This window comes from Etheostoma spectabile, unplaced genomic scaffold (assembly GCF_008692095.1).
Source record: "Etheostoma spectabile isolate EspeVRDwgs_2016 unplaced genomic scaffold, UIUC_Espe_1.0 scaffold00010231, whole genome shotgun sequence".
In the NCBI taxonomy this organism is placed as follows: Eukaryota; Metazoa; Chordata; class Actinopteri; order Perciformes; family Percidae; genus Etheostoma; species Etheostoma spectabile.
In genome coordinates this window covers 327-8,882 of record NW_022603812.1, presented here as the reverse complement: position 1 = coordinate 8,882, position 8,556 = coordinate 327, and the positions used below count along the sequence as shown (strand labels likewise).

Sequence of the window (8,556 nt, the reverse complement as noted above, 5' to 3'; positions counted from 1 at the left end):
CGCTCAAACTCCCGCATAGGATTGTGGGTGATTTGGGGCCGCGAAGGATACACATATGCACCCAACTGTCTATGGAAAATTTTCTGAATGAAGGACTCCGATTTCGGAGAATCCTCGAGATTGGGACGGTCCTTCGACGGACGTTGATGACGTAGCGTCCTCCTGGCTTTGGAGGATCCTTCCTTGACATTAACAAACGGCTGCTGATTCATCTTCTCCATCCCAACAGCATCATTACACAGCTCAGTCAACAGTTAACCACTTCCTCCAGGGTTCAATGACACGAGTCCGCAACGACGTGCACTTGATCGCCTGTTCCATTGGACATGTTCTCCAAATGCTAAGGAGGACTAGACCTGCTCCTGATGGATCCTTCCTTGGAAGGACTAGTCCTACCAAGGAAGGATCCTTGACATTGAGAAACGGAGACAGTCTGTTACCCCGAGAGACCTTCAGTTACCCTGAGACACCTTCAGTTACCCCGAGACACTGTTACCCCGAAACACAGTCTGTTACCCCGAGACACTGTCAGTAACCGAGACACTGTTACCCCGAAACACAGTCTGTTACCCCGAGACACTCAGAGACACAGTCTGTTACCCCGAGACACTCAGAGACACAGTCTGTTACCCCGAGACACAGACTCAGTGTGCAGCTTTTTAAGGATGCACACCTGTAGACGGCGGCGGCGTTCCCGTCCCTGCGTGTCCGGTGTGGGTACCACCAGGGGGCAGATCAGAGGCGTAACTGCCCCGCTGTCAGATGATAACCTGTCCCCACATTGACATCGTCAGTGGGCCAATCAGCACGCAGCGTTTTTCTACCAAAATCTAATGTCTGATTGGCTGGTTAACGTTAACGTTGTAGAGACACAGGAAAGCCTCCGTTACGTAGCCGCAGCAAGCAAAGATCTGTGGCGTTATTATATATATATATATATATATATATATTGTTATCATTGAAGATAAAAAGGACTCACGCGTGATTGGTTCAGTTGTTTTTATTGTTTACAACAAGGCTACATCACCGATGATGTCATGGTGTCAGTCTCTCTGTCTCATTACCCAGAGTTCACTCTGTCTCACTTTGTGGAAAAACAACTAAAAGTCAACCAAAGTTAAAAAGGTCAAAGGTGACGCCAAATCCTCCAGCATCGAGCCTCCACAGGCAGCCGCTCAGCCCAGTGCATCATGGGAAATCTTTTGGCTCTTTGTATGGCACGGACAGAAAACATCACGACCAAAGTCCCAAAAATAAATCTTCTCTTAAAAACTGTTGGCCAGGCACATCCTCTGATTGGTTCACTGGGTGAACTCGTCCTGACCCCGCCCCCCGCTGGACCCGCCCTCCCCACACCTGCTGCAGGTGGAGGACTCAGTCTGTCCAATCAGCTCGCTCCGTCAGTTCTGCAGAGTGATTCGTCCCATTTCACATTCAAAGTTCCTCCTCCTCCTCCTCCTCCTCCTCCTCCTCCTCCTCCTCCTCTTGTCCCTTTGGATCCTCGTCTGCAGTCGCAGCTTTTTGCCGTCACCTCTGAATGTTGGTCAACAAAAGATTTAACCTGCAGAAGAAGAGACGCGTCATGGTTAGAGAGAGGACACCCGAACCAGGAAAAGACATTTCCAACTTTTACAACGCAGTCACCAAGAAAACCGGTTTAACTAACACCAAAGCTGACTGGCTGCAATGGTTGTCTCATTTGTAGTCCTAACAGGGAACTTTCTTTGGACTACAAAAGAAAAAAGTACACCACATACTATTACAATAACTTAACAAGCAACATTTTAGCTAATTTAAGACATATTAGCAGTAGTACCTGTGTATAGTTACCCGTCTACAGATAGTTACCCGTCTACAGATAGTTACCCGTCTACAGATAGTTACCCGTCTACAGATAGTTACCCGTCTACAGATAGTTACCCGTCTACAGATAGTTACCCGTCTACAGATAGTTACCCGTCTACAGATAGTTACCCGTCTACAGATAGTTACCCGTCTACAGATAGTTACCTGTCTACAGATAGTTACCCGTCTACAGATAGTTACCCGTCTACAGATAGTTACCCGTCTACAGATAGTTACCCGTCTACAGATAGTTACCCGTCTACAGATAGTACCCGTCTACAGATAGTTACCCGTCTACAGATAGTACCTGTCTACAGATAGTTACCTGTCTACAGATAGTTACCTGTCTACAGATAGTTACCGTCTACAGATAGTTACCGTCTACAGATAGTTACCTGTCTACAGATAGTTACCCGTCTACAGATAGTTACTGTCTACAGATAGTTACCTGTCTACAGATAGTTACCTGTCTACAGATAGTTACCCGTCTACAGATAGTTACCCGTCTACAGATAGTTACCCGTCTACAGATAGTTACCCGTCTACAGATAGTTACCCGTCTACAGATAGTTACCTGGTGTTGTGTGAAGCTCTCAGCTATCGGAACAGTCTGGTGAACTCTCTGATGGCCCAACACACCTGTTTACACTCCTCAGCACTGAAGAAGAAGAAGAAACCAAATGTTAGTCTGGTTCCGTGACCCTTCGGGTACCGGATTATTGCTGGAATACCTGTCAGAACAGACTCCGAGCTAGCGAGCTACACGCTGGAAATGGATGGACTAACGTGGATGGTGAACTCGGTCTGATCGCTTCTTTCAGGGAATGATTGGAAAGATTTACCAATATGTACAACAATATGTTATATATAATATATACTATATAATAGGGTGTTTCCTCTAGCGGGGCTGTTTTGGGTGTTTCTTCTGTAACGGGGCCGTTTTGGGTGTCTCCAACGGGGAGCTCAGATCAACTCAGGAGACTTTGTCTTAACTAGCTGTGAGGATTCCAGTTTCTCTGGGTTAGGGTTAGTCTCGTCACAGCTGTCTTTTATTATCTGCCTACGCTGAACTGCAGATTCCTGATTAGAAGAAGAACAAGCAGCTTGTTGAATCAGAACACTGAAAGCAGCAGACGTGAGAACATTATCACAAGTTATGACTTTATGTAGAGCTGGTGCAGCCGTAGCGTAAATCAAGACTTCTAAGAGTGTTCATGTGTGTGTACAAGGTGTCTGCAGGTGTGTCTGCAGGTGTGTCAGCAGGTGTGTCCCACCTGGTGACCTGCTTGTGGAAGTCCGTCAGCTGCTTGTGAGTGACGGTCACGGCTCCTCCAGACGTCTCCTTGGGTAACCCTTTCAGAGCGTTCTCTAACCAGCGGCAGAACGTCTGAAATACACATTTTATTATTTACTTGTGGACAGACAGCTGAAACACCTGGAAGCAGACAGGCAATGCATTATGGGAGTGTTGCAGCCACGTTAATGAGCTCCAGGGTTAGCTCTAAACACAGCCGGCCGGCCTCTAAATGACTAAAATATAACAACAGGCACTGTGGTCACACCTGGTTTGGCTCATTTTCTCTAACAAGCGTATCATTTTAGGATTTATATATAAAAAATGATGTTATTATTATAATGAAGCATGTTAACTGGAATTAGTAGCAAGCTAACGTGTGTGTCTGTGGGCCAGATGTGTGTGTCTGCGGGCCAGATGTGTGTGTCTGCGGGCCAGATGTTTGTGTCTGTAGGCCAGATGTTTCGGTCTGTACGCCAGATGTTTCTGTCGTTAGGCCAGATGTTTCTGTCTGCAGGCCAGGTGTTTCTGTCTGCAGGCCAGGTGTTTCTGTCTGCAGGCCAGATGTTTCTGTCGTTAGGCCAGGTGTTTCTGTCGTTAGGCCAGGTGTTTCTGTCGTTAGGCCAGGTGTTTCTGTCGTTAGGCCAGATGTTTCTGTCGTTAGGCCAGATGTTTCGGTCTGCAGGCCAGATGTTTCGGTCTGTAGGCCAGATGTTTGTGTCTGCAGGCCAGATGTTTGTGTCTGCAGGCCAGATGTTTGTGTCTGCAGGCCAGGGTGTGTCTGCAGGCCAGGTGTGTGTGTCCAGGCCAGGTGTGTGTGTCCAGGCCAGGCGTGTGTGTGTCCAGGCCAGGTGTGTGTGTGTCTGCAGGCCAGGTGTGTGTGTGTCTGCAGGCCAGGTGTGTGTGTGTCTGCAGGCCAGGTGTGTGTGTGTCTGCAGGCCAGGTGTGTGTGTGTCCAGGCCAGTGTGTGTGTGTCTGCAGGCCAGGTGTGTGTGTGTCTGCAGGCCAGGTGTGTGTGTGTCTGCAGGCCAGGTGTGTGTGTGTCTGCAGGCCAGGGGTGTGTGTGTCTGCAGGCCAGGTGTGTGTGTGTCCAGGCCAGGCGTGTGTGTCTGCAGGCCAGGTGTGTGTGTGTCCAGGCCAGGTGTGTGTGGTCTGCAGGCCAGGTGTGTGTGTGTCTGCAGGCCAGGTGTGTGTGTGTCTGCAGGCCAGGGTGTGTGTGTGTCTGCAGGCCAGGTGTGTGTGTGTCTGCAGGCCAGTTGTGTGTGTGTCCAGGCCAGGTGTGTGTGTGTCCAGGCAGGTGTGTGTCTGCAGGCCAGGTGTGTGTGTGTCCAGGCCAGGTGTGTGTGTGTCTGCAGGCCAGGTGTGTGTCTGTACCCACCGGCCTGTTGAACAGCATGACCTCCCACAGCACCTCGGCGACGTCCGGCAGCGTGTACGGCGGCAGACAGAAACAACACGAGTGCATCAGCTGAGTCACCAGCTGCTGGGCGTGTTGCTCCATGGCCTGGCCAATCAGCTGCTTCCTCAGCTCAAAGTCCTCCTCGTGCTAAAGGACACACAGGGACAGAGGGGAGGTACGGTTAGAGGACACAGGAGAGTTAGGGTTAGAGGACACAGGAGACAAAGGAGTCACAGGGGATAGGAGTCACAGGGGACAGGAGGCACAGGAGACACAAGTCACAGGACACAGGCCACAGGAGAGAGAAGACACGGGACAGGACACAGGAGAGAGGTGACACAAGGGACAGGACACAGGAGAGAGGTGACGCAAGGGACAGGACACAGGAGAGAGGAGACACAGGGGACAGGACTTTATCTTGACTGCCTGTATTTGTGCTGACTCACGTCGTTGGCGACCCCCGTGGGATCAGGTCTCGGACAAACTTCATGACGCTGCAGTTGCGTCTCGGTGGTCCAGAGACGTGGCAGCGATGGCAATTGGATGATGTGGACAATGATGCTGCTGCTGAGTAGAGTAACAGGACTCCTCTGGACGAACCTGGACACACACACACACACACCACACACACACAACACACACACACACACACACACACACACACACACACACACACACACCACACACACACACACACACACACACACACACACACACACACACACCACATCAGAGACAAAACGCTTCCGAGCGCACTTGAGGGCAGCTTCATTTGCCGGAGAAAGAAAAGAGACGGAGACTGCTCTTTAAATCTACAGATAGAGCAGGTCTAGACCGCTCTATAATTTACAGATAGAGCAGGTCTAGACCCGCTCTATAATTTACAGGTAGAGCAGGTCTAGACCGCTCTATAATTTACAGGTTAGAGCAGGTCTAGACCGCTCTATAATGGAGCAATGTGACTCACCTGGTGGCCAGTCTGAACAGGTCGTCCACGGTGTCGGGGTGGTTCCTCAGACCGTTCTGCTGTTCCAACAGCTGGAAGGTCGGCATGCACAGAGCCTGGAGGAGCATCAGCATCAGGGAGGAAATCCCACCTTTTATCCTGCTGCCACATTCTATCCATCTGATATCATTATGTCCTGATATAATGTACTATAACTGTGTTCACTGTCTAGTGAGAAAGTTGAGACTAAAATTGGGTTTTTACTTTCGAAATAAGCTGTGCTTTTCTTTTAATGTTAAAAAACGGTTAGTGGCATCAACTTTTTTGACTGTGCTGGATTATGGTGATATACTATATATGCATTCATCTGCTCGATGCCTTCAGATGGTTGACGCAGCCTATCATGCATCGTTGAGATTTATCACTAATTGTAGAGTAAACCCATCACTGTGAGCTGTATTCCCGTGTAGGGTGGTCTGCCTCGGCCACACGGAGGCTTTGTCATTGGTATACATTTATATATAAGGCTATTCTTGGTGCACTTCCATCTTATTTATGTTCACTACTTATGAAGAAAAGTACTGGTCATTACTCTCTCCGTTCTCAGGCTGTTGTCTTGTTTTCTGTCCCACGGGTCAGGACTGAGCTGGGTAACAAGGCCTTTGCTTACTCTGCTCCCTTTACATGGAATTTGCTGCAGAAGAACTTGAAACTTAGTAAATTGGTTCCTTTGAGTATTTTTAAGCTGAAAATGAGAAGCTTTGAGTTGGACTCCCTCACAGATTTTATTGTAAGTGCATATTTGGTTTTTATGTGTGTCTTTGTACGTATGTAATGATGTGATGTAATTTTGATGCCTATCTTGGCCAGGTCTCCCTTGCAAAAGAGATTTTTAATCTCAATGGGTATTACCTGGTTAAATAAAGGATAAATAAATAAAATAAAATATAACGTCTGCCACAATACATTACGGTTACATTCAGGAATCTGGTAGATCACAGGTTTTATCTGGATCTATATTTAGCCATACTACTACTACTACTACTACTACTACTACTACTGCTACTACTGCTACTACTACTGCTACTACTACTAGGTGTTGTTTTACCTGCAGCATGTCGAGCAGTCCCTGTCTGCAGCCGTCCTCCATGCCGTACTCGTCCACCAGGATGCTGCCCAGGTACAGGAAGCACGAGTGGGGGTACACCTGGTACACACTCACCATCTACACACACACAAACACACACAGATGTAAACAGCTGTTTAACAGCACCACGTGACCGGGGCCAGGGTGTCACCCCGGGTTCACCCTCAGGTGTGTCTACCTGCGTGACGAGCGGCTGCAGCAGGGAGGCGGAGCCTTTTCCCACACATCGCACGGCGAAGCGGAGACAGCGACAGCAGCGCTCCACGATCCGGTTATCAGCCTGGTGGGTGTTCAGGGTCTCGGACAGAACGGGCCAGATCTGCAGCAGGCGACACCACATAGGCTCAGAAATATAAACACACATACACACACACACACACACATATACTGTATATATACACATATACTGTGTATATACTGTGTGTGAGTGAGTGTATTAGTTATTAATAAAGGGTGTATGTGTGTGTGTGTGTGTTGGAAGGGTCCTGGAAGACTTTCTGACAGGTGTGTGTGTGTTTTTTTAATATATATTAATGAAGGTGTGTGTGTTACCTCCTGGATGACTTTCTGACAGGGGTGTGTCTGTCCGTTCTCTACGATGGGGTTCGTGTGTCTGAAGGAGAAACACACAATCATCAGCTGTTTCCTGTCCGTTTAAATAAAGGTTGCCATGTGACTGCTGTCCGTTTAAATAAAAGGTTGCCATGTGACTGCTGTCCGTTTAAAAAGGTTGCCATGTGAATGCTGTCCGTTTAAATAAAGGTTGCCATGTGACTGGGGTCCGTGTGAATAAAGTTGCCATGTGACTGCTGTCCGTGTGAATAAAGGTTGCCATGTGACTGCTGTCGTGTGAATAAAGGTTGCCATGTGACTGCTGTCCGTGTGAATAAGGTTGCCATGTGACTGCTGTCCGTGTGAATAAAGGTTGCCATGTGATGCTGTCCGTGTGAATAAAGGTTGCCATGTGACTGCTGTCCGTGTGAATAAAGGTTGCCATGTGACTGCTGTCCGTTTAAATAAAGGTTGCCATGTGACTGCTGTCCGTGTGAATAAAGGTTGCCATGTGACTGCTGTCCGTGTGAATAAAGGTTGCCATGTGACTGCTGTCCGTGTGAATAAAGGTTGCCATGTGACTGCTGTCCGTGTGAATAAAGGTTGCCATGTGACTGCTGTCCGTGTGAATAAAGGTTGCCATGTGACTGCTGTCCGTGTGAATAAAGGTTGCCATGTGACTGCTGTCCGTGTGAATAAAGGTTGCCATGTGACTGCTGTCCGTGTGAATAAGGTGCCATGTGACTGCTGTCCGTGTGAATAAAGGTTGCCATGTGACTGCTGTCCGTGTGAATAAAGGTTGCCATGTGACTGCTGTCCGTGTGAATAAAGGTTGCCATGTGACTGCTGTCCGTGTGAATAAAGGTTGCCATGTGACTGCTGTCCGTGTGAATAAAGGTTGCCATGTGACTGCTGTCCGTTTAAATAAAGGTTGCCATGTGACTGCTGTCCGTGTGAATAAAGGTTGCCATGTGACTGCTGTCCGTTTAAATAAAGGTTGCCATGTGACTGCAGGTAAACTCACCTGAAGATAACAGCCAGTCTGTCCAGCCACACGGTGGGATCAGCTGATTTACCGTTGGTAGATTCTTCAGACAGCAGCTGGAAGACAAGAGACAAACGCCGGGTGAGACACGGAAATAATCTTCACAGGGTTAGGACCAGAGACGGCAAAAGTACTCACTTTCCGTACTTAAGTAGAAGTACAGACTTGAGTTAAAAAATACTGCGGTAAAGTGGAAGTACTGATAAACTTCTTTACTCAAGTAAAAGTGACAAAGTACAAGCTTGGAAATGTACTTTAAGTATAAAAGTAAAAGTAGCCTTGCGTGACAAAGCTCCCTGGAGCAGACAGACGTTACTAGAGAGACACT

The 8,556-nt window shown here is 48.2% G+C and overlaps 1 pseudogene; it reads right to left on the bottom strand.

The window, feature by feature from the left end:
- Positions 1 to 989: 989 nt before the first annotated feature.
- LOC116679302 (transportin-3-like) lies at positions 990 to 8,327 on the bottom strand (annotated as a pseudogene).
- Between the last annotated feature and the right edge of the window lie 229 nt (positions 8,328 to 8,556).